General features: G+C 37.3%; 2 protein-coding genes across 5 annotated transcripts in view; one reads left to right on the forward strand and one right to left on the reverse strand.

Moving 5' to 3' along the window:
* Positions 1-1,776, reverse strand: part of LOC149769994 (autophagy protein 5-like) — a 43,404-nt gene extending 41,628 nt beyond the window's left edge. The window contains exon 1 of one of the 2 annotated variants that reach the window (XM_089949562.1): positions 1,649-1,776. The gene's annotated coding sequence lies outside the window, so the exon portion shown is untranslated. Of the gene's footprint in view, positions 1-1,595 lie in introns of both variants that reach the window. The other variant, XM_089949560.1, reaches the window with a different exon arrangement.
* A 9,161-nt stretch (positions 1,777-10,937) lies between these two features.
* The window catches only part of LOC149769995 (USP6 N-terminal-like protein), an 84,171-nt gene continuing 68,917 nt past the window's right edge, over positions 10,938-26,191 (forward strand). Inside the window, exon 1 of one of the 3 annotated variants that reach the window (XM_089949554.1) lies at positions 10,938-11,024. The gene's annotated coding sequence lies outside the window, so the exon portion shown is untranslated. Of the gene's footprint in view, positions 11,025-23,695; positions 23,796-25,075; positions 25,095-26,191 lie in introns of those variants that run through there. The other 2 variants (XM_089949555.1, XM_089949556.1) reach the window with 2 other exon arrangements.

Consider the following 26,191-nt stretch of genomic DNA (forward strand, 5'->3'; position numbering starts at 1 on the left):
ATAGCAATCCGTTAAAATCTGCATGAGAGGCCACGTTAATTAAATTCTGCTATATATGGCATCCATATAAGGGCAATAACCCCTACAAAAAATAATGGTAACACATAGATCTATCAATACATGCATCACTAGATTACCATAATTACCAAGTTTCACAGAAGTCCATAAGCATGAGTCCCTTGAAGAGACTGAAACACTATTGATCACAAAGAATTTCCAGAAATCATCTTGTTTTAACTGAGTATGTATACCTACTCTGACATCCTCAGTAAACTTCAACATAAAAATATGGGAAATTTTGTTCCCATATTTTTTAGTTTACAAGACACCTGGTGCCTGTAAGTGCAGAACAAAATCCTTTTTCATGGTGTTTTACCTTGAACCTGATATCATGCATAGCAGACTGTTAAACTTGCTTTTGAATTTCTTGGGGGGAAAAAAGAACCCATCATTCAAGGTATTCTTCAAATATATCCACCAACTGGGTTCAATTATAAAAATCCACTATTGTATGTTATCATTCTTACAAGCCTCTACAGCTAAAAACTAAAGTCAAGACCACAGACCTCATGCTATTAAAACCTTAGCAAGATCAAAACTAGAATGCTGTTGAAGTATTTGGGACCCAAATTCAGAAGTAAATGTTAAAAACATGTAATACACAGAGATCTCGGAAACGCTTAATTACGTGTATTTGGATGCCAATTTTTGATCTGGGATGCAGAAAATCACTGAGGCGAGAGTCCTCTGTACACATGCAATAGGTGTGTGGCAAAATTCAATGACTCGCCAGTCTGCTTCAGCCACCTGCTTTCATGTTCTTTTTTATATAGTCTTATAAAATGGTCTTTCAGTCACTGAATTCTGTCTTTGTAAATTTAAGCACCACTAATTGATGAACACATTTTCCCACAAAGCAGGTGCCTGAAGCAGGACTGGCAAGTGTGTGAATTTTGCCACATACCTATTACATGCGTATGGAGGACTCCTGCCTCAGTGATTTTCTGTGTCCCAGATCAAAAATTGGCTCCAAATACACGTAATTAAGCGTTTCTGAGATCTCTGCACATTATACATTAAATATGACACAGTAATGCATGTATTAAACAATGAAAAGGAATGTAACTGTAAGTAGTATTCATCATAATGGTATGTTCAATTAGTGCTCTATTAACAAAACTGGCAAGAATTCCAAACTCACTAGTGTTAATGGGATTAAGTAATTTAAAAAATCTCAACATACTGTGGCCTCTCCAAACATATGTATGTATGTATGTATGTATGTGTGTATATATATATATATATATATATATATATATATATATATATATATATATATATATATATATGTGTGTGTGTGTGTGTGTGTGTGTGTGTGTGTGTCAGTTCTTGCTTTTTGCCCACTTCTATCAATTTCAACTTAAACTTTTCTTAATCAAGAAGCACAGACGTACAAGTTGCTCAGTTTCCTCGCACGAGATAAATACTCCCTTCTTAAAAGTTAAACATGTCCCGCTTAGATTTAGCCACAGCTCGAGAAATGTCTGAATCGGAAACCTATTCCTGATCCGGACCACCAATCGCATTATCATCACCTGTATGTCAGTGTGGGCCGATCCCTGGAAAATACTCTCTTAAAATTTCTTACACTTAACAAGAAAAGACAGCTGACGGCACTCTCTGCTTCTTTTTATGGGTAATTTACACGTCATATGCTCCAGAAAATCGTAACGAAATCATGATGGGTGAGGATGATCGATTAGTCCATGTACCTCACGCGTGAAGAGTCAAATGCAAGGAAAAGTTACTCTTATCCAAAAAAGGATAAAATGTATATACAAATGTTGTTCTAGAACTGATGATGAAAAGATAGGCTCAGACGAAGCATGTAAACCGAAAATGACAACGGTTTGAAATGTTTAACCAAAACATTATCAAATCAAATCTATATGCTCGCAAATTTTATTTTCTTAAATAATGATAACACTAATCTAAGTATCTTGCATAATATATAGTCATTTAAATTTGTCATTTGATACATGTAAACTGACCACGTGTTTTTCTTTTTATGTTCTTGTATTGCGTCTAAATTCCAATTCAATATATATATTTAGTATTATGAGCTTTTTCTCTAAGAAGGCTCTGTCTTAGTCTTTGTCTAGGACACAGGGGCTCGCATAGTTGCTTACAATGTAAGTGCCATACATATAGTATAAAAGAATACAAATATATAATTTTATAATAATATATTATTTTATACTATATGTATGACTGATAGTTAAATTGTTTAAAAAATAATAATAAAAACATACGAGCCCCTATAGTCTTGACTTAACGTGTCTATAAACTATCGTCTTGTAATTGCATGCTGTATTTAATTTTAGAAGCTTTAGAAACGAAATAAAAGTAACTATGGCTATATCTACAGAGGTAGTTGATTTTCAAAGAGCAAATGGCTGATGGGACAGAGCCATTGTAAGGGTCGGAAGATACGGACGACCGTCTGGGGTGCTAAGCGGGGGGGGGGGGGGGGAGGGAGGCACCATTTTGCAATTTGAGGTATTCGTTTCCGAGGGCGAGGACGCCAAAGACGACGCTAGCATGGAGCGCAGTTTCGTCCAGCAAAAACTTGCAATGGCCCTGGAATGAAGTTTTGAACATCTGTTTCTATTTAAATAGGAAGAACGCTTTCGAAGTGGGATCTCACCCACATACAACAACTAAATACAAATATGATTGACTGATATTCAAATTCCAGTTCTACCATCATCTATATATTCATTGTTTGACCACTTTCAATACTACATGAAACAACACAAACATCTTACATTTGCTGGCTCACTTTCTATACTGCTCTTTGATTTGAATGAGATGACTCAAGTGATGAAAATAAAATATAGCCAAGATCATTAACGTACTATGGGGGGAGGGGCGGACGGGCGGCACCAGAGGTTTTGGGGCGCCAAAACACTCGCAGTATTATGAAACTGCCGGTTCGGCCTTATTCGTTACCCTATAGGTCCTCTGCCATCCATTCTCGACTCTAATACGCATGATCTAGTTAGACCCAACGAGAGGTGTAAATAATTTATTGTAAAGAACACATTACCACGTTGTAAAAGAGACTCTGGTTGAGTATATAAGAACATGTATTGATTCTAGACGCTTTCATCAGTCACTAAACACCCCCATAAGTGGATGACATTAACGAGGGGATGCTCAACATTATTGGGTACGTGCGACGGTGACCCGACTAAAATGATGTTGCTGCCGTACTCGATGATGACTCGTTTGCGTTCATTGAGGCAGACTCCTTTCTGTAAAATGTTTACATCATCGAGCTCGCCATGGAAAGTACGAGTGGTAGTCATGCTAAGAGAACATGTAGCAGTGGTTTTGTCAATTAGATAAAGGCTCGATCGTACGTAACTAGGAATCTCCATGGCATTGGGACGCAACAAAGTAACCTGCCTTGGAAATATGAGCAGTGTGGCAGAACGTGACATTACGATTACTGTAGAACTCACGCGCAAATATGACATGAGAGATTAGGTGCTCGACCTTGCCTGAAATGTGGCATGGGACTCAAATCACGCAACTAACTTTGTCAGCCCAGTGGATTTGTTCGTGAGTACTATGAATTGCGCAGACAAAAAGTCAAAACCACAAACACCTGTGACTACGCAATCACAAACACAAGCAGACACCACCGCAAAAAAAAAAAAAAAAAAAAAAAAAAATAGACGAAATAATCACCAGGATTGAAGCGATAGCTGTTTCTGATCCTCACCAAATACCAAAATTAAAACAAGCCATCCATTTAGTATAACCACGACTACTGGGTCACAGGTAAGACAACTCGCACATCAGCATGGCATACACATACTAGGTCGTATAAGAAAAGCAAACCTAATTCAATTAATGAGACCTATCTTTGCGCTGAATTAGCAACTATTACCACTACCACCACCCAACCGGTTGCCACTTCAGCAGCTATAGCAACATTAAAAACAACGGTGAGATAATTAAGTCAATTAGTGCGCGAGCGCAATATTTGAGTATCCTTTGGTGATATCGAGTCTCCTGTGCAAGTGACCAACCTCTTAACTAAGGTATCGCTGTTTATGTGTTCGCTTATGACAAAGGCTTTGATGCATTGGCACTATCTCGCTATGGTTAGAACGGCCGAACCCAAAGTGATTCTTTCCTGCTGAATGCAATAAAAGAATCAGAATCGGTATGGCACTTCGTATGGACAAACAAATATTGGCCGGCTGCATTAAGGACACAGTAACCATGCACATAAAAAACATCCGTGCAGACGTTGCATGCATGTGTTCAACACTCAAGAATTGCTCAACATGCACGACTTTTACTGTTGCGGTATCAGTGGAAAACTGGAGTGCACACCATGCTCGAGCCTGGTGAAAACAATGTCAAATTTACTGCAGTGCCGCGAAAGACAAATGTCCCGAATGTCATCGACGCGAATTTCGAATGTCTATTTGTTGCCTTAGAACGCAGCTCTGCTAAGGAAGACACAGATACATACGCCTGATATTGACCAGACAGGGCAAGGTGCAGAACAAATTCCATGCGAGTTTTGTTATGTAGTGGTTTTAAGTGATGGTAAATCAGAGTCGTCAGTCCTTTATTGTGCTCGTGAATTCGTCGCAGCCACTCATTGCTCAATTTGTAAAAAAGTTTTTACTTTTTTCATCGATGTCGTAGCTTATGGCCACTACAAAACGTGTAATCTGTAGTTGAGAAGTTATCTCAACAAAATCAAAATTCATGGTCATATAAGCGGTAGCCACGGTATCCGACTCACCGATTAGCGTGTTCACTATCAGCATGGAAAACTACAACACGTTTTGATTGCGACAATTGCAGTTCATCGATTCGATTCTAGAGAAGTTAGCGACTAGTCTTACGGCAGAGAAATTCAAAGTCACTCGTCGTCGATAATGTCCAACCAATACTGACATGACCACTTGGAAAGGCATGTATCCGTACGAGAATATTAAGGACTGGAGCAAATTTGCCGAGACTCGGCTGCCACCGATCGAAGCGAAAGTGTTTCCGCCTCCTACTACGAATATGCAAAGAAAGTTTGGCATGCGTTCGAGTGCAAGAACCCGAGCAACCATCACGATCTGAATCTGCGCACGAGTGTATTGTTGCTCGAGAACATGATTGAAGCATTTCATGACACCGCCATGCATGTACCAAGCTCGATCCCGCTCATTACTTTTCTGGGATGTTCTGGTATGCATTGCCGTCCAAGACCAAAACACAGCTGAAATTACCTGTCAGCATCTGTTTATCAAGCGATCACTTTGTGGCGGAATATCCACGTCAAGTCACATCTACCCTCGTACCAACAACCCCAACGTGTCAGGGTATAACCCCGCTGACCCCAATAGCTACATTGTGTATCTTATAACAATAATTTGTATGGCTGGGTCATGATGCAAACGTTGCCATTTGATCGATTTCAGTGGATCGACCCTGCGTACATTGATCTACTACATGAACAATCACAACCTTATGTGACCACGGATACCCCTTTGAAGTCGACCTGGAATATCTGAGCATTTACACGAGGCCCACAATGATTATCTGCTGGCTTAAGAAGTGCTGTCCGTGCGAGGCTTGTGGTTGTCCCCGTATCGCAGCTCAGTCGTTCACGAGTCCGTCCGTATATACACCAAATGTACCAAAATCGTCCCGAGTCTAAGGACAAATCACAACTATCTACTTACTGTTCATGCGACGTCTGCAGTTATAACTGAGACTGGGTATGCCACCAAGAACTACCGAGTGCTCAGATTTCATCAGCAAACTTGGATGGACCCGCACAGTCAGATGAATACGGACCAAAGCACAACGACCACGAATGACTCTGAAATGGACTTTTCAAGCTCATGAACAATGCCGTGTTTGGGAAAACCATGGAAAATCTGTTCAAACGAATCCGCGTATATCTTGTCCTGATAATAGCTAGCAGAACAGACTCCGAAGGCGCATTGCGGACCCGGTCTTTGAGTCCAGAAAAATCTTTGATGGTGGACTTGGTGACGTTTACAGTAAAAAATCAAATTCCAAACTGACAAAACTAATCTATGTGGGATTGTCCGTATTGGACTTGTCGAAGCTGCTCATGTACGAGATTTTCTATGACAAGATCAAACATGTTTACCCGGATCGGGTCAAGATGTTGTGCACAGACACTGATTTGCTGATTATGCATATCGCCACCGATTATGTGTAAGCGGACATGGCATATCCAAGTCTGGCCAATGAATTTGATATCAGCCAGTATCTGAAAGAATATTCGTTGTCTAGTAAAGCCAGCAAAAATGTTTTTGGCAAGTTCAAAGAGAAATGATCAGGTAAAAACGGTCGGAGAGCATGTGGGGCTGTTACCCAAATTGTACTCGATTGTGATCGGGCCCAAATCATTAAAAATGCCAAGCGTGTTCCACGTGTCATTGTGCAGAATGATCTCAAACTGCACCTGGAATGTCTTCGAGACCGTCTTGAGTTCGCACACACGGCAGATATTATAATCTCCATGAACCCTGTGTATACCGATGCACCAAGGCGAGTTTATCCCAGCTGGATACCAAGCGACGGGTACTCCTTGACGGAATCATTACTTACGCGGTTGGTCATCGCGCTTTTGAGATTGATCGATGTCCGAGGACATCCGTTAATGACGTGTCAGCACATATTCTACGGGAAGTTCCGTATCAGCAGTGTGTGTGTGTGTGTGTGTGTGTGTGTGTGATTGGGATTTTTAGATTACTTTTAACAAGTTTTTAGTCATATCGCTACGATGTCTGCAGTGTGGCAGTTTATAGTGATGTCTAGCACTGGGGCATCATTCTGCAGACACGAAGAAAGATGTCCCACCCAGTCACATTATCCTGACACCGGGCCGACCAGTCCTAACACCAACCTCTTAAAGCTGGGCGCCAAGCGAGGTAGATTTTTGTAAGTCTTTGGTATGACTCGGCCGGGGTTCGAACCCATGACCTTCCGCTTCTGAAACTGACGCTCTAACCACTAGGCCACTGGGACCGTCGTATCAGCAGTAACGACTGGCAATTTTTCTCACACAAACGCAGCACGACTTCGCCGCTCCTCTACTACCATCGAAAGCGATGCTATTCGTGCCCCTTACCGCTCAACTTGCGAAAGTGATGTAGAACTCCCTTTCTGCTTTTCTTGTAAAAGTGATGCCATGCGTGTACCTACCAACATACCTCATTGATACACTTGCAAACCACTCTGGATACCACTCAATGGACAGACCAGTTATTACATCGCTCTGAATGGCTGCCACTTGTACAGTTCAGTATGGCGAATGCTAACGAGTACAAAACCATTATCGAAGAAGCTATACTCTACGTTCATCATGTGGAAGTTTTAATAAAATTGTACCCAAACCATTGTGTTCCAAAACCTTTGAGTCGAACTTTGCACATAAACATTACTTGAGATATTACTTGATAATGTTTGAAACCACAGGATAGTTAGGTACCAACACCAGCCACGGCATTTCATACGATGATTTTGCAGGAGGATATGCTTTCTGGGGAAGAAATGGACTGAATGAGGAAATCTGCTAAGAGGAGGAAGAATAGGAAATGAGCGAGGAGGAGGAAAAAGTCACGACACTTGGCCAGTCGTATCTCTTCGCCCTGCCAAGATGAAACAGCCCCAATACATATACTCACTTCCAGACACCACCAGGACACAAGACGATAGCTTCTTCCCCAGCAACTACAATGTAACCACCAACTAAAAAGTGACAACCGACTAAGAACCAGAACCCGACAACGACTTCGATGCCAACTGTCACTGCGATTCTTACTTCGATCTCATAGATGAGGAGTAGACACTTGAGGAGAAGAGGAAAGCAATCTGGACAGACAACATATACTAGACATGGAATTGCTGGAGGCCTTGGAAGACAAGAGGTACGCCACCAACTTTGTGCATTGACTGGCGGTCACTAAAAATATGGCTACCAAAACCGTCACAGTGGCTATTTGGAGTACACAAAATGCGAACCTTTTATAGGGATGGAATGTGGAAGACTGCAGAGTCGAGGATCACCGGAGCAGCCAAAACAGTTATCTGCAGAGACAAGCACTTATTAGGGCTACTGTGAAATTGCTGTGGGGGGTTTTCATTTTGACTTTGAAAACCCGTTTTATTTCTAACCTGCTAAATGCACTAATTTAATCCATTTGATCACCGTTCAAAACTCACTCGATACAGTTGTAATTTCAATTTATTTTTCGAAACTTACAAGTACACTATGTACAAAAAATTTGAAAATAGTGTAGGATAGGAAAATTTTAAACTTTAATGTTTGATTTTAATTACAAGTGTGGTTTACACAAAATTGGTTTTAAGGGACAGCCCAAATTTGCTAGCTTGGCAGTTTTCGATCCATATTATATATATGGCATTTCAGAAGAACTCCGCCGCGACTCCAGCCGGACTTCACCTTTCCCGTCTCCAGACATGCGTATATTAAATCAGGTAATTAAGAAGTGTCTGGTGCATACACTAAATCATCGAATGGGCATCTGCTGAAAGTTAACTGGTCTTAAAAGACCAATTGGCCTCGTACACGACCTTAATTCATGAGCAATGAATCAGTCGTGCTGGCTAATCAAACCCTCCGTGGCCAAAGGGACACATCTCCCACAAAATTGACAATCACAGGTAAGTCTCAATATTATACATATATAACTGATCTCAATAAAATCACCTGAAACCATACACCAGCAAAATATGGTAAAATCAATCTTGATAATTACGAAAAATCTATAAGTATAATTATTGATTCATAATAGCTGCCCACTCCCAGTACTACTCGCGAAGATACATATATGATCCTTACTTCAAAACAGTTTATTCATTTTATATACATACTTACAAATCTTGCATGTAATATCCTTCTTTCCTTCAAATACAAAAATAAAAAATAAAAAAATAATAATCTGATAACCTCTCATTGTCCATCTTAGTACTGGTCTCGGAGAATTGTCATGACCACCTTATACTTATTTTTGGGCCGCGTTATTGTCTCGCAAATTTTGTTGTGCAGAGTTCGGTAACCGTCAGACTAATTAATAGTTGGGAAAATGAAATAAAGAGATCCAGTCCCATTGTAGGTATAAATGACCCCTCCATTTCTAGACGTGACCAAACATTTAAATTACTCGGACACTGCAAATACCCTGTACAGTGTCTAACATTTGTATTCCTTTATTTTTTAATAAACATATTCTTCGCCAGCTTTGCATTTAGTTACACAAAATTGATAGTATTTCCAAAAATCAACCATATTTTATACATGTTACTGGTATATGGATGTGCAGTGTGTGACGCCATGTCATCGCCAGTAGTATGAAACAGGGTTTCGTTTTGTCTTACTTGCCCATTTTGTGGCCCTTTTACCCGTTCTTGCTTCTATCCACAATGACCATTTATCCCCTATGTGAGCGTTGCCTGTAGTTCACTTTGAATTTAGATTGTGAACAAGGCAAACATACACTTGGCGCGAGGGATTTAGCCATGGTGGGTAGAGACTCGTTCGGATGGAAAATTCGGCAAAATGGGCCAGTTAGGCATATACGGACGGGCCTCTTTATTATATGTGCATTGATCATTTATGCTGGTAGAAAGAGGAAAATATAGTAGAGCTGTGAATATTTTAATATTAAAGAAATTGTCAGTGTCTGTTTTATACAGTGAAACTATTAATTCACAAAGCATATTGAAGGAATAGACGGAAGTCTCAAATGGGGACATACATCTTCCAAAAGAATGGGATGTCAAAAATGTGACCAACAAATTGAGACCGCTGTATTTTTTGAATGCTTCATACAGATTTGTTAAAGAAACACAAAAGATGTTGTACGAATTCTCGGAAACAAATTCAGGGCACATTGACAAGTTGGTGAATCTGGAAGTGACCTTAGAAATGGAACGAAACAAACTTTGGCAGATTTGTTAGGAAAACAAAACGAAAAAGAAACTGCAGAATATCTTGCATGAAAAGTATATCCTCTAACGAAAAAGGCTAACCCATCCATTGCGTACGTAGTGAGTGACGTTTTCGATCAGATCAACGACGAATTTTTTTATTTACCAGGTAGCATTTTTTGCCGGTTGCAACGATGCTAGTATACTACCGTCTGGTTCTAGTTTGGGTAATTTTGTAAACATAGGTTTTGTTGTAGGATCCACAGCCAATCGATTTCATCTGAGGCATCCTCCTGAGGTTTTCCGTCCGGATGTACAAGCCCGTCCATCCCGTCTCTACCCAACATGACTAAATCACTTGCGTCACCTGTCTGCTTGCCTGTGTGCACAATACAGTTCAAAGTGAAATACAGACAACGAAATGGTCATGGGGATAGAGGTGAGGACCGGTGGAAAGGCCGCAAAGTGGACTAGTAATGTAAAATGCCCAGTCACATACTACTTCCCTTCTAATAAAGACACTTTACATAAATTATATAATAATCACGAATCTGCTGGAGACTTTGTGATGATGATGATAACTAACAACAGCAGCACATGATACTACTACTACTACTACTACTAATAATAATAATGATACCTCCCTCAAATTACCATAACAATCATAACTTAAAAAGGCAGATACAGTACCCACAACTGAGTACCGTTCGTGTAGTTAAATGGTACGGTTACACGTTCCACACATTTATTATGAGTCAGTACGTTACTAGTTGTTTGCGAACTGATGAAAAAGTCTTATATACTCCTCATTTTACAAGCATGTGCATTGCTATCTTCTTTTTAAAACAAACAACTACGATCATCAGTTCATCAGAAATTACAATGTGAACTTCAAATACAAAACTAAAATGAGCTAGCTTCTAACAGTGTCACGTGACTTTTCCCCATCGAAAGTTATCACAAATCGGGTAATGTGGATGTATTTATATGGACCCCACCTCTTGAAAGGGACTGTAAGTTTCCTTGCTATTATAGGCATGGTTTTAAATTTGCCATGTGGATTATAACTAATAATTTACTACATTATCACCAGCTAGATTCAATAATCAGATTATGATACATGTGCACACATTTTCATTTGGCAAGTTGACTTTCGGGTCACATAAACAGTGGGGCGAAAATGGGGATCGGTGGGTAGTCACTTCGAATTCCTGTCATTCTTATATACTACAAAAGCATGGGACGGGGGTTGTGACTTTTAGAAAAATGAATCGATAATATGCATTGAAGTGTCGCATTCGAGGATGGTAATTAATAAGCACATCTAGTGTACACAATGTAATGAGCTCATTTGTCTTGAGCAGGTTGTTTTTTTTTTTGCGATTCCTTCAGCAGGCGACCACTAAGGCACTACACAGTCGCTGTTACCACTATCACTGTGACAACTTTTACGTACAGATTTGGACGCAATATTTATTCTAGTCCGAGTTTCCTCCGACCCTTCCGACACCATTATTAGTTTTTAACATTTATGTTGGGGGTGTAAAGGGTCAGCATGTGTGTTACTCCTACAGTGTAAGACATAGCACATGATTTTGTTTTAGTGCTATATCTTACTATCCAAATAACGGCATTTGGTTGACATGGGAATGAGTAGTTAAAGTTTCAGGAATATCTCACACACTTGGCCGCCTATTTTGACACTCTTCCACTAATTTATGTGTAATTAATATACTTACTGTACTGTCTTTATCCTGGTGGAATGATAACATGACACTAGCAAATGGACGCATTTTCATGTTCTGTTGACATACATTTAAATTTGTTGCAATGCGACAGTAGACAAGCTATGCAAAATGACGTTTAAGTAGGTTCATTTTGGGGATATGTTTCTTGAATGAAACAAAACAAAATGTTTACAGTTCCAATATGCATAATGTATTTTTAATTGTTTCGTTATTTCAACTTAACTCGATTTTGGCATTCCCAGCTTTCATTGCTTTCCAGCCAACTGAAATGTAAGCTAATGAAACTTGAAAACAGGTACATTTCTTTTGTGTGAATTTGAATTTATTAGAGAAAAGACACCAGGGTAAGTAAAGTCTGGCAAAAACATTATAACTTTACTTTGCAAAAAAGGGATGTTATTGGTTGCCTGCAGTTGTATGTATATTCCTAAAAATTTGACTTTTGTTACACTGTTAGTCAACACCAAAACACACTACACAGCGCCTTTAGTTAGGCAGTAAGAATCATGTCCCCTTATAACAAATAAATCAGGTTATGTGTCATACGTTGTAGGACTATGCATGTGTCTGTATGTGTGATTTGGACTTTTAACGTAGCTTTAAAAAAATTCGGTCATATCACTACAATGTCTGCAGTGTGACAGTTTATAAGTGATGTCGAGCACTGGGGCATCATGCCAGATACATAGCATAATGTTCCACCCAGTTACATTATTCTGACACCAGGCCGACCATTCCTAACACTAACCTCTTAATACTGAGCACCTAGCAAAGCAGCTGTTAGTACCATTTTTGTAAATCTTTGGTATGATTCTGCTATGGTTTGAACCTGCAACTTTCCGCATCCGAGGTGGACACTTCAACCACTAGGCCACCAGAACTTGGATTATCTTTATTCTAATACAGACATTATGTTTAAGACACAAATTTGGCAAAGACTCACCAGAAAAGGTACAATAGAAATGTGCCATGCTACTACACAATTCTGCCTTGGGAACATTTGTCTCCACAAGTGCATCCCAATTGTTCAGATTTGTATACATACAGGCATGTTTTACCTATACCCATTGGTCTTATAATGCTCATAAGTAGTGATGCTAAAAGAAAGGGATGTGCTTGAATTGTGTTCCCATTGAATAGTTTTAACCTTCCTTTGAGTGGTCTGATTATACGCCTCATGCAGGATTTCAAACCAGTAGATTTACAAAATTTGATTGACTTTTAAACAAGTAGATTTTTTACTGGCATAAATTTTAGGTTCTTTAAGGGGATTGAAAACAAAATAACAGGGAGGTCAAGTGGTCAAAAGCACTCACTGTTATGGATCACTGCCATCTCACCTCTGTCTGAATGGGTTTGAGTTTTGGGCTCGGCCAGTGAGGGTATGTGAAAAGCTTGCCATTAGCTTCTCATGGGTCAATAGTTCTTCACCGGATTTTCTGGGTTTTTTCCTCTACCATTTTTTATGTCATCTATATATTATTATGTGTTTAGGCTCGAATAAACAGTAACACAGAAAGAGTGAAAACAACAAGCTTTTTAAAATTTAACAAATAATTTATTTCTTGAAAAATTCTGTAAAAATGAGAGAGAAAAAGAAGAATTTATGGTTTCAAGATTCAGATCCAAAAATATTCTTGGAATAATCCACAAATTCAATTGCAAAAGTCCTAGTAATAAATGTTCTAATAATTTCAAGTTAAATCCTGCTGGAAAATCCAAGATGGATGATGATGACGAATGCTGTAGTCAGTATTGTGCTTATCTACAGTTCCTTGTAGAAATACAAATAATGGCACTCCAGTGTTGGAAATCAAAATTAAATTTGTAAGAAATGTCTTTCCAAAAGTTCTATGTTAGCACTCTTCAAATATTTCCAGAGAATAAAGAATTAATCCTTTTGAAATCCAAATGATCTGAAGATAATTAACTCAAAATCTGGCAACAACAAAGAAAACAACTTGATACCAAGTGTAAAAGCCCACAAATCTGAGAAATCTCTCTTTACACATCACTATTATAACTAACAAATGTGTAGTTATGGAAAAACCAGAATTGCGAAATCAAAGGGGTTGATCATGTTTATATCACATACACAGAATATGGCCTTGATTAGACCAATTATTTTATTCCCAGAATAAAAATTTAAAAAAAAGTGTTTACTTCTTAACCCACTTAGTTCCATAATGACCCTAACAACAACCAATCATTTTAAAATAAAATAGAACTTTGTTTACTAATTCTGTATCCAGGTCAGAATTTAGATCAGCACCTGTTGTTTATAAACTAACAAGGTCAAACAATTTTGTGAAAAAAGTATCATCTCTAGTGAATAAATTTACATTACAATAGCATGTATAAAAAAAAATAATTTCAAACTGACAATTAAATTAAAATACATATATATTAAATCAGATATACATAACAGTAAAGCCAGTCTTGTGCTGAAAAATGGTGTTAAATTCTATAACAGCAGCATTAAAAATAACTGATTTTTTGGCCATAATATGTATTCTCTTTTTATCATATAACAAGTTTTAAACATAAATCAGATTCTGATGGCATTGTTATATTAACTCATTCGGCCCTGGAGGTTTTTGTCATTTTCGCCTGAAATGCAAGTAGGAAAGACATTTTGGGTGCTGTTTCTGAATACATCCTAATACATCGAGTTTCAAAAGATTTTCCATTAGCCTAATGCCTAGTTGTATTAAAAACATTGTTTTCCATTGGTTATTTTGCTTGCACATGAACAGAAGGGTAAAAGTTTGGTTTTTTTGCTTAATGGACTCCTCATTTTCGTATGGAGACCACTGTTTAATCCAAATGCCCACCTTATCCTAGTTTTTGCAAAGGTTCACCTGTCTGTGTGCAGTTCAGACCGGTCTGCCTTTGATCTGAGGCCAAAAGGTCTAAAAATCTGGACACAGAATCGATTCCAACCATGAGCAAATTTTGGGTGAAAAAAAACGGGTACAAAAAAATTAGGTTTTTCCCTATGTATTTTGTAGTGCAACTAGAACGTCCAGATTATTTGGTATCATTGTAGAGCTATATCTGTATGCTTTTTTGTAATACCAACCACTTTGGTCTATCTTAAATGACCATGATGCTGCAGAGCTCAGAAGTAGGGTACAGCCTCATCACGCCTACAGGCAGGATTGGGGCTGAATGAGTTAATAGTAAATATGAGTGGGTACATTGTCAACGAAATTTTTTCTGTTGTGTATGTTGTAGTTCATTGCAAAGATTTTTTTAATAACATCCAGTAGAGTTTTTGAAAGCTCTGTTTTTGTCAGCATTAGAATGTTGTAATGACATTAATTCAGTCTAAGTTTTCTTGTTGCTGGCTGTGTAATATAGCTGAATGCTCTCCAGTAGTCTGTACATTATGTTCACAACACAGAGGAAGTTCCTGACTTAGACCTTAGATCTATTCCTGGGTCTTGTCCTCAAGGGCTTCTTTCTTTTTATGGCTCAGATCCAGAATGCTTCACCACTATAAATACAAATAAATTAAGATTGATTTAAATGGGAAATAACAGTGAAAAAATACATGGTATATTTATGCTTTCATGAATAATTTATCCCAACTTTAAAATGAACTATCTTGTAACATATTGTTAACTGGTATATTTTATCTAGGGATTGAACTTTATTATGTGCATGAAGACTTAAACTTAGTTCTAAAATACAGAGGATACATATCTTTGCAACACACAACCCAAGCTTAGAACCTTTCCTGCTTGCCTGCACATGCTTAAATTCTGATATCCAAGCATTGTTGAGGGCCTGTGAGTGGCCGATTGGATTAAAGCGCTCACCATTATGGATCACTACCATCTCACCTCTGTCTGTGGGGGTTTGAGCCTCAGGCTCAGCCAATGTGGGCTTGTGAGAAAGCTTACTGGTAGATAGCTTATCATGGGTTGGCAGTTCTTTCCAGGGTTTTACCTGGGTTCTTCCTCCACCAATTATACTGGCCACCATGTATAGCCTATCTTTTGCTGAAAAATGGTGTTAAACCCTATAGCAATAAGAACCAAGCATTGCTGAACTTTTAATATTTCTTTGTCAGTGGTTTCTTTGCAGTGGGAGAAAGCACACATTTCAGCATTTTGCCATGAATTGAACAAAATATTTTAGAGCAGTGCTTAAATATTCCTCTTAAAACATCTTGAATAATAAGATAACGTTAAACATGGCAAAAAGAATCAAAATACTTACTCTTGAGTGTCTGCCAAAATCATCTGTTATAATTGGTGTCTTCATATCTCCCCTCTGCCAGTGGTCAGCTAATTTTTATAAAAGGCTTAGAAGAGATCATAACCACTTTTTTCTCTCTTTTAGTACTTATATCACATAAAAAACAATCACTCATTTGGCCTTAAACTCTATGTATTCCAACAATAAGGTAATCAGTTCACAGTTTGCTGCATACGGATGTCAGCTGTTCTTTTAATTTTGTAATCCTCAAGCTCTGCCACAGATCATTACACTAGTCATTGTACTGGTCAAACATTAATGTGTTGATAGAACACATAAAAGTACAGAGGGTTTTTTAATCAATTTTTAAAAAAATCTCTTAATTTTATAAAACTATATAAAATACTAGTATGTACAGAAGTCTGCCTTTAAAAGTAGATTTTTGGCATACCACCACTAGTATCACATGTATGCATTCTTGGAGCAGCAATAACATATGATCAAGTTCTGAAATTAATACATGAATGGTCATGAGTTATTTGTGCTTCTTACAGGAAGACTGGCACCAAACTGAAGCAAATAAACAGTTTAATTTGAAAACTTCAGTTTATCTTTGATATTTATCATATACAACCAGCTTAATGAATAATTTTAATTGTTTATTAATTGCTCTTAATTGTTCAGAATTACTAAGTTTAAATATAAACTTATTCATTAGGAACTGTGACTTTTGCATAGAGAATAATTTCCTTTTATCAGAACTCTTAGTGTAATCACAGTAATTGCAGTGTCAGGTAAAGGTGAGTTCAAGAACTACTCAGAATTTTATTCCAAAATAATACAGGAATTGTTGTCACATTATCAGTTAAAAAGGTAAATGTATTCATGAGAACATGTGATTTGCAAAAACTGATAATACAGACATGGTAGATCTCCATTATCAGAACTAGTAGTGTAATAACAAACAAATACCACCCTATAAAATTAATTTCATCATTTATTAGTTAAATGTTTTATTCCATAACTCTTTTGTATCTTAGAGATTGTATTGTATGTGTTTCAACTCTACGTCTTAAACTATGTAACAAAAAGAAGCGAAACCAGCAAGTTTACATCTTTGCTAGCCAAGGTTCCAATATGTTAACCCTCTCTACACTATGGCGAATCAGTCAGATATTTGAGTGCTTGGTGATAGTGACATCTAGTGGATTTCATGAGTTCTCTCCTTTAGTATAATAGCAAAGCATTGATTCTGTGATATCAGTTGAAAATGGTACAGGCAAATGACTTAAGAAGGATATTTTTGTAAGTTTAACATTATGAATTTGACTACATAACAGATGGAATCCATTACAGGTGTTATTGAAGGAAAGAATTTATTTGTACAAATACAGGCCTGGAAAACAGAAGTAGAAAATTGCTTACCTGTATTTAACAGGCCATTCAGTTGTATGCTCCCCTTGTATCACTCATGTAGGAAATGTTCAAATTTGAACAATTTGATTTTGATTGGACTTGGTTGCTTGCAGCCACATACAATGAAATTCGCTGACACGGAGCAGTGAATTATATGATCAGTCTGCCAAGGTTTAGATAGGATGAACACATCAGAACCATTGGCTAGTGAAGGTGACAAGTTTAGTAAACCAACAAACAATTTATTTCTCTAATTTACAGTGCTGAAATTTAAGAGACACAGAATTGTGAACTAAATCCCAAATTATCCTAAATATCCAGAAGTATAAAATGTTCTGAATGAATTCTGGTAGGCTTAAATATTATAAAGTACCACAGTGATGCAACTTGAAATGTCTTTGAATGAGTTCTGAATAATTTCAAAACAAGGTGTTACTCCAAAGGCATTAAACCCTTAGTATTCCATTGAATAATTTAAATTTCTCTCTGTTGCATCTGAACACAGCTGTTAAGGATTCCCACAGACTGATCTTAAAATCAGAATGAATTATTTATCAGGTCAATATTTATACCTGTTTTCGCTTGACCTATACTGTAATAAAATGTGAAGCTTCCTGACAGAAGAACCTAGTGTAAACAAGACTGACCTTGAAACCTGTTTCTAGAATGTTCTGAACTAAAAAGTTATCTAGGCATGTTATTTACAACTTACAATCATGGACAAAAGTTAGTAATGTAAACACCCCATTTACAAACAAACATTATCATATGTGCCTCTACAGTCATGGACAAAAGTTAAGCACACAGTATAGGTATACATGATTTTTTTACTTGTGCTACTTTTGGGCCCAGGGTGGCTGAGTGGTACAAAGCACTCACCTTTACTGACCTTTTCTATCTCACTTCTGTCCTCTTTGGCTTGACCAAAGTGGATATGAGAGATAACTTTCCAGCAGCTTCCTGTGAATTGGTAGTTCTTCCTCCACCAGTTAAACTGGATGCCATGTGTAGCCATTCATGTGCTAGAAGTGGCTTTAAACCCACAACAATACGAATAAATATTAAACAGAATGCCTATTGTTAATCATGTTCCTTTTTTAGCCGTTTATCACAATTGCCTTAAAACTGATGGGAAACAGAAATCATAAACATTCTTTAAAGGCTCAAAACTTTAAATTACCTTTTCTCCCTTAATACAAATAGGTTAAAAAAGACTAATCAGTGCCATCAACACAATACATGTAATAGGTTATGCATACAGATTAAAGAAAGTATTAATGTGGCATCCCTATCTTAAGTCACAAACAGAAGTGTAGGAAATATTGACTTTCAGATGTGCTTTTGGTCTTTCCAGTGGTATGATTGAATGTGAAATTCCACTACCATTTGTGACTGTTTAGATGTTATTTTAGCTCTGTTGGTTTTATGTGCTCGTTTAATACATTGATGGCTATCAAGGTTACCACCAATTTCCTAAATTAGGAGATCCATGACTTCATGGGTAAATATTGGAAGTCTCCGAATATTCATTGGTATTATTGTTCATTTCAAATTTCTTTAGTACAAGCATATTAGCAAACAGTCTATTGTGATAGCCAGGGAATGACAGAAAGATGTAATGATCATAGGAGTTAATAGATAATTCATCTTCAGTTTTTATTGTGTACATACATGATGTGACAGAACAGAAGAGTCACATTAGAAAAAAAATGAGAATTTGTAAACTTGGCTAGGAGTTTCAAAAGAATGAAAATTGTGAAGTTGTCATTCTGAAAACTGTCTTTGACATTCTTATTGCATTGAGGAGCCAGATCTTGGGTCACTATGTAGGTAGTTTTCATCCATTTTATGAGCAGTTTTGTGCAATCTCTGAGTCAGAGGACATCAATTTGACTAGATCTAAAAAAAACAGATATGCTACTATAAACAGAAGATGATATTCTGCTCAGAAGTTGGTAAACAATATCTCACTGTATTTTTATCCACATTTGATTCAGTTTCCACTGACATGGATTTCAGTGTTGGCATCTTTGTTGTCACAGTTAATATGCTGCAAGATGTGTAATGTTATTCTTGCCACCTTAGCAGATTTTTAAACTGACTTTACAAAAGGGGCAGAATGCATATGCATGTCCTTCAAGCTAGATTCCAACCAATACAGTTACTGTTTCCATCCATCAGTGAATTTTGTGCGACATTTTGTTTGCTTAGATCTTGGAATTTAGAATTGGAAAATAATGCACGTTTAGAAATCTCGACAAACTTTAAACATAGAAGCCAAAAAAGACTGTTTTATGCTGAGTGAGCTCTTCGTTAATCCAACCATAATCAGTTAATGTCTTTAATCTTTTCAGAATTATTTAACATCATACATACTTACGTGCTAGCTATTAAGCCCATTGGCTTGTGGGGCAAAGCTCTTCTGCTTCTGTATGTTTTTGGCCATTTTCTCTAGTGTGCCCCAGCCGTGGAGGGGTTTTATCTTAGCCACAACAGTTCGACACCATGATGTCTTAGGCCCCCCTCAGGATGACCATGCAGTACTGTACTTAAAACTGCTCCCTCCTTTCTCATAACATGCATATCCATCTTCAGCATCTTCTCATTATGATAACGGCCATGTTTTTTTTTGGTGGCATTGCACAGACAGATCATGGTGGGATATTTTTCTTGGCCAGAGGATATAAAGTATCCTACGGATTCATGTGGTATGGAAGGATGAGAGCTTGGCAAGATCATACTGTCATACGCCAGCACTCTGAGCCATATAGTGGCGTTGATAAGACGCAGCTTTGGAACAACTTAAGCTTGATGCGGTTACCAATCTGTGTTGATCTTGATACGCTGTTCTTACTTTGGAATACATTTCTGGCCTTGCATAGTCTGCTCTGGGTATTGTTCTTGATGCCTCCGTCTTGTCTGATGCTGCTGCCCAGATATATAAAGCTGTCGGTACAGGGTAAGTCTGTATCATCTATCCTCAGCATAGACTCACCAAGACCCATCAGGATCATACTTAGTATTATCAGTTTCAACAAACTTCAAACACTGGAGCCAGCTGACCCTACCAGCAGAATAAAAGGGATGCAAATTGTTTTGTACAGCATGAAATTACTAACTAAATTGTATTGCACATAAGTTCAGTCATGTGATTACATCCAGAATTGAAGTAAATGTACATTTACTACAACTGGAAGCAAGGTGTGAAAAAAATTGAAAAGGTAAAAATTGTCAACATTAATTTTGTGTACACTGGAGATTTCAATGAGGCATGGAAGATACCCCTCATACCAGGATGGAAATCTCAGCTGTGCAGGAGGTTCACATGTGTGCGTAGGGAGGGTGTGTGTGTGTCAAAGAAGTGAAGCAAAGATTCAGGCAAGTCCTGAAATGTAATTTTGGGATTATCATGAGTTTGGTGGTGGTTGTTGTATCAGACCTATTAACTATAAAAGAATGTGATGCTTTATTTATCTTTTATTCAGAGCATCTGATCTGTACCAATTTTAACAAAGGCATTGAATGTTTTGGGTCATGACAGACTTTGCAAAACATTTTTGAGTGATTATCAATTTCCAACCAGTCAGTATTCTAAGCACTTGCTTTGAATAATTTGCTTCTTCTAAAACATTTAGGAGATGTTAATTTTTCACAACATTTTGTGCCTGGGGAGAATTCACCTTAATGCTGATATTGATAAAGTTGCTCAAAAAAACTGTTGAACCATTAATATGCAAACTGATTGATATTTAAAATATATACTTGCCTATCTACTCAAGTTCAGAAAGTGAATTAAGCAGCAGTTTCTTGTTTAAGCTTTGTGCATTTAACAAACAAGTTGTCAGCATCAAGAAAATCTGACTATTAATTTTTCACACTCGAGTAACCATATTGCACATGGTCTTTATGGCATATTTGATACCAGCAGACGACTGCTGCATAAGTAATTAAGCATAATGACAGTTATCGATGAATGATTGATTCTAGCCATCCTCATTGTAAGGTTAACATATTTTTAATATTAGGTACGTATTTATAGGGATGTCTAACTGTTCATTTGAGCATATATGAAGAAGCTTTGGAAATCACCTGGATATTAACCCACCACAAATTGAGGTGTCCTGCTTGGAAACTTTCGTGTATAGTATGATGCTTGGACATCCATTAGTGGAATCCCAGGGATATATAATAAAGAGGAAGTGGGTGCTAAGTGCCTTTCTCAAGGCAGCTGGCTTGGGTGGTGATTGAACCTCACACCCCATGGATTATAAATCTGATGCTATACCAACTGAGATACATGTATTAGTTTGAGTGATATGATTTGACTCTATCCAAATTAAGGTATGTGTTCAGCTCAAAGGCACTTTACCCTAACAATAGTATATACTTAGATACAAGTCAGATTCCGCTGCAAACAACATAGACCTTATCTCCTCTGACTTAATGTGCTTGCAAATATGTCTGTTTTCATTGCAAATAACTGAGATCAACATATCTCAAAATGAGAGTGTGAGTTATGATATATTTAGCATCTGTTCTCATGTTGGGTTAAACCTGGAGACTTGATATAGTTTGTATATAGTTCATAAGGCTGTTTTGTGACCATTCAGCCTGTATGTGAAAGTGATGGGGAAGTTTAACATAAAAATTGTACATCAGAAAGTTTTCTTCTTATAAAGGACACTTGTCTGTAAAAGACAAGTTGTCATGTTGCCTGAGTGGCTTTGTCATGTTGCCTGAATAGCTTTATGGACAGGTTTTACTATAATTTTGAATACAAGTTCATATGCTGAGAACAAACTGTCCTACTTTACATATTCCTTTCTTAAGATATGTGGGCATTGAATTATGTAAGATACATCACAAGAAATACCTAATTATTTTTTTATTAATCTGGTGACATTTGAAAACCACAACTAGAATCTCACAAACTATTTGGCATTGATAGAAAGGGTGAAGAGGGACCCTGTAAGGCAGAGTGGTCTAAGTGCTTGCTTGCCTATAATGTGCTGAAAAATTGCATTAAATCCACAACAACGGCAAAGACCAAAATATAGGGTGAATTTTTCTTTTAAATTTGAGGCCAATAGAGTCTGGATCAGCCTGCACAAAAAACTGATAACTGTCCTGGTTTCAAAGAATTCATCAGAATGATTTGGGTATGGTCAGGGACTCAATGTAAATTTGGTTTGTGTTGCTTTATTTAGCAGTCAGCAGCAAATCAGCTTCATGGTTACCAGTTTATTCTCAGTTTCTTCATACTGCTTAAATTTTGATATTTAGCACTCTCATTTCCAGATATCTTAATTTTAATTTTAATAACAAACTAGATATTTCTTATAAATTTTAATATGTTTGTCTTCTGTGACCTATCTTTCATATATATATATATATATATATATATATATATATATATATATATATATATATATATATATATATATGTATTTTAATGTATATCTGCATTTAGTATTGTTGTTATTGTTTTGTTGGGTATGTGAGAAAGCTTGCCAGTAGCTTCTCATAGGTCGGTGGTTCTTCCCGGGATTTTCCACAGTTCTTCTTCCACCAGTTATACTGGCTGTTGTGTATAGCCTATCTTGTGCTGAAAAATCCCATTAAACCCTTCAACTACAACAACTGTTGTTTTGTCTTTTAAGCAGCTATTATTGTTGGCATTGGTAATGTTTTTATGATTGGTGTTCATTTATGTAAATATGTACAATCTGAGTACCAATCTGTTAAAATATGTAGTGTTTATTTTATTTGGTGTTGGTCAAAATAATTTCTGCCATTGTCAATTGCAATTTAATGTATCGTGTATAGTTTATTTAATTTCCCATATTCTCAAAAGGTTCACTAATTATTTTGTACTTACATATTACATGATCATTCTTACCAAGAATGTAATTAAGCTATTAAGGGGAAAAAATTCAAGACTAACTATTTATCATGTGCGTCAGACATGAAATGAATATCCTGTTTAATAAAATGGTCAAGCCCTATTCCTTTATGCAGTATGACTGACAGGTTAGAGTTGTGGTTGAGAATCTTGTTTAACATAATAGCCAAGCCCTATCCTGATAAGAATCCTTTTTGACATAATAGTCAAGCCCTATTCATTTATACATTATGACAGGGTAGAGTTCATGCTGAGTAAACAGTTTCACCTTGTAGATCATCTTATTTATGTTGTGGTTCAAAACAAGTTTCACCTTCCTTCAACTGGTATTGGATACCTGCAGGTGCATGCATACAGTACATCCTTTCTGTCAAGGCCACTCAAATGGCTTGAGAAAACAGATTTTATTACCCAGTTAGTCCATTTATGAGGTCTTGTGAATAAAGATGGACTAATTCTGTCCCTTATACTGTTGTTTGTATTAGCAGGGTGGTGTTAAAAATGTGTGGTTGGTATGTCTGATATTGCTCATTGCTTCAAAGAAGGTTTTTGTGTAATTCTAAAGTGTACTTCAGGATTTATGATTTCACCATCTGCTCACTGGTTATTTTCCTATACTACTTTCTACATATAATCCATGTGAAGGAACTTAAATACCTTGGTAGGAAAATTGTGGATGCCTAACAGCATACTTCAGAATAGGAACACATAACATTTGTAAAATTGATAAACTTGCATTTTGTGTGTATGACATGGAGCTTTTTTGATGTGTGTTGTTTAAAGGACACTTCGAGACATTTTGGTAAGACTTTGCATTTGCTTTTAGCTGGAACAAGTTAAGGAGAGTTAAGTCTGTTATGAACATGAGTGAAAGTGGGGAGACACCAGGGGGACTCAAACCTGGCTGCTTCAGAACCCTGAAAGATGTTGGGTAACAGTTGAATAATACCAGCAAAGTACATGCACATACATGTACATCATACAGTATGCCACAAATCATCAGGGTCTTAGCTTTTTATTTTATGGTGCATGCACATGTATTATACAGTATGCCACAAATCATCAGGGTCATAGCTTATTGGTAAGGTACATGCATGTGTATTATACAGTATGCCACAAATCATCAGGGTCATAGCTTATGGGTAATGTACATGCATGTCTATTATACATTGTGCCACAAATCATCTGGGTCATAGCTTATGGGTAAGGTACATGCATGTGTATTATACAGTATGCCACAAATCATCAGGGTCATAGCTTATTGGTAAGGTACATGCATGTGTATTATACAGTGTGCCACAAATCATCTGGGTCATAGCTTATGGGTAAGGTACATGCATACATGTGTATTATACAGTATGCCATAAATCATCTGGGTCATAGCTTTTTGGTAAGGTACATGTATGTGTATTATACAGTATGCCACAAATCATCTGGTTCATAGACTATTGGTAAGGTACATGCATGTGTATTATACAGTGTGCCACAAATCATCTGGGTCATAGCTTATGGGTAAGGTACATGCATACATGTGTATTATACAGTATGCCACAAATCATCTGGTTCATAGACTATTGGTAAGGTACACCTACATGTACTTTGTGTACCTCATATAGCAGCAGTTAAGGAAGAGTTTGTGTCATACATATGGAATGTAGTTTTGTCATAGTATACTATTGTGTACAAAAGATAATCATTTGACAGATGTTATGGGTGTGTCCCATTCCTTTAATTTTTTAATCAATCCAATTACAAGACTCTAGAAATATTACCCTACAGGTTTCCATTACATGCAACAGCACAGACTGCCTGTGAGTATTTTAATTGAACTGAACCCATACTGTATGGGGTATATATGATAGATTCCTATTTTTAACTGAAATTTGACATGAACACGGTAACTTTGAACTGTATTTCTTGAAGAAAATCCTTGTACAGTACAAATGAGTTAATGTCACAGATGCAGTCTGGCAACATTCAATAGATGCACTTAAATGCCCTGTGAGTTATGTCTACAGTTTTTGGATATAAAGATGTGTATTGTAGTATATATGCCATCTAGACATGCATACATAATGTTGCACACTAACTGCTTCACCATTACAGGCATACTTCAAACCATTGGACCCTGTATAATTATGAATGCAGTGTTTCCCAAGGGGTGCAAGATTGAGAGTAAAAAATCTCCATGGCATCAGAACTGGGGGTTAAATTAAAAATGTGGGGTCTCTGACACTCAAATGGGAGTAAAGGTAAACACTGAGAATGGTCTTTTGATGCACACTTTTTAAGAATTTTTATCTCTGTCCCAGAGTGTGGGTGTGTGGAGAGGTTGGGGTTGCAGATGTACAAGACTAAACTAATGTGTTGCAATGTCAAGTGTTATAATTGTTGTACAGCTCCCTCTACATTGTCTGCATGGGTTCTAGTCCAGGATTCGGCAAATGTGGATATGTGAGAAAGCATGCCAGTAGCTTCTCATGGGTCGGTGGTTCTTCCCAGGGTTTTCCTTGGTTCTTCCTCCACCATTAATACTGGCCGCCATGCATAGCCTATCATGTGCTGAAAAATGGCGTTAAACCCAACAACAACAACAACAACAACCCTCTACATTGTTCAAGATGTAGGTTTCAGACTTTGGGGTATAATGTGTGGGGGGATATCTTTAGAAATTTGATTCATCCTTATGGGGTCAGAGTTTGGGGTGGGTGCACTTTTGTGTCTGTATAATTCTAAATAAAATATTTAGTAATTACACAATTTGATAGTTCTGCATCTACTCCACTACCATTTATTATAGAAATTCCAAACCTTGGGCTAGTGCTGAGGTATTGTCTGTACATGTACTGTATATACTTGCTTATAAGTCAAGTCAAACTGCAAACAAAATGATCCTGATCATAGCATA

The sequence above is a fragment of the Sinohyriopsis cumingii genome, unplaced genomic scaffold, assembly GCF_028554795.1.
Source record: "Sinohyriopsis cumingii isolate HCF-2022 unplaced genomic scaffold, ASM2855479v2 utg002887l, whole genome shotgun sequence".
NCBI lineage: Eukaryota > Metazoa > Mollusca > Bivalvia > Unionida > Unionidae > Sinohyriopsis > Sinohyriopsis cumingii.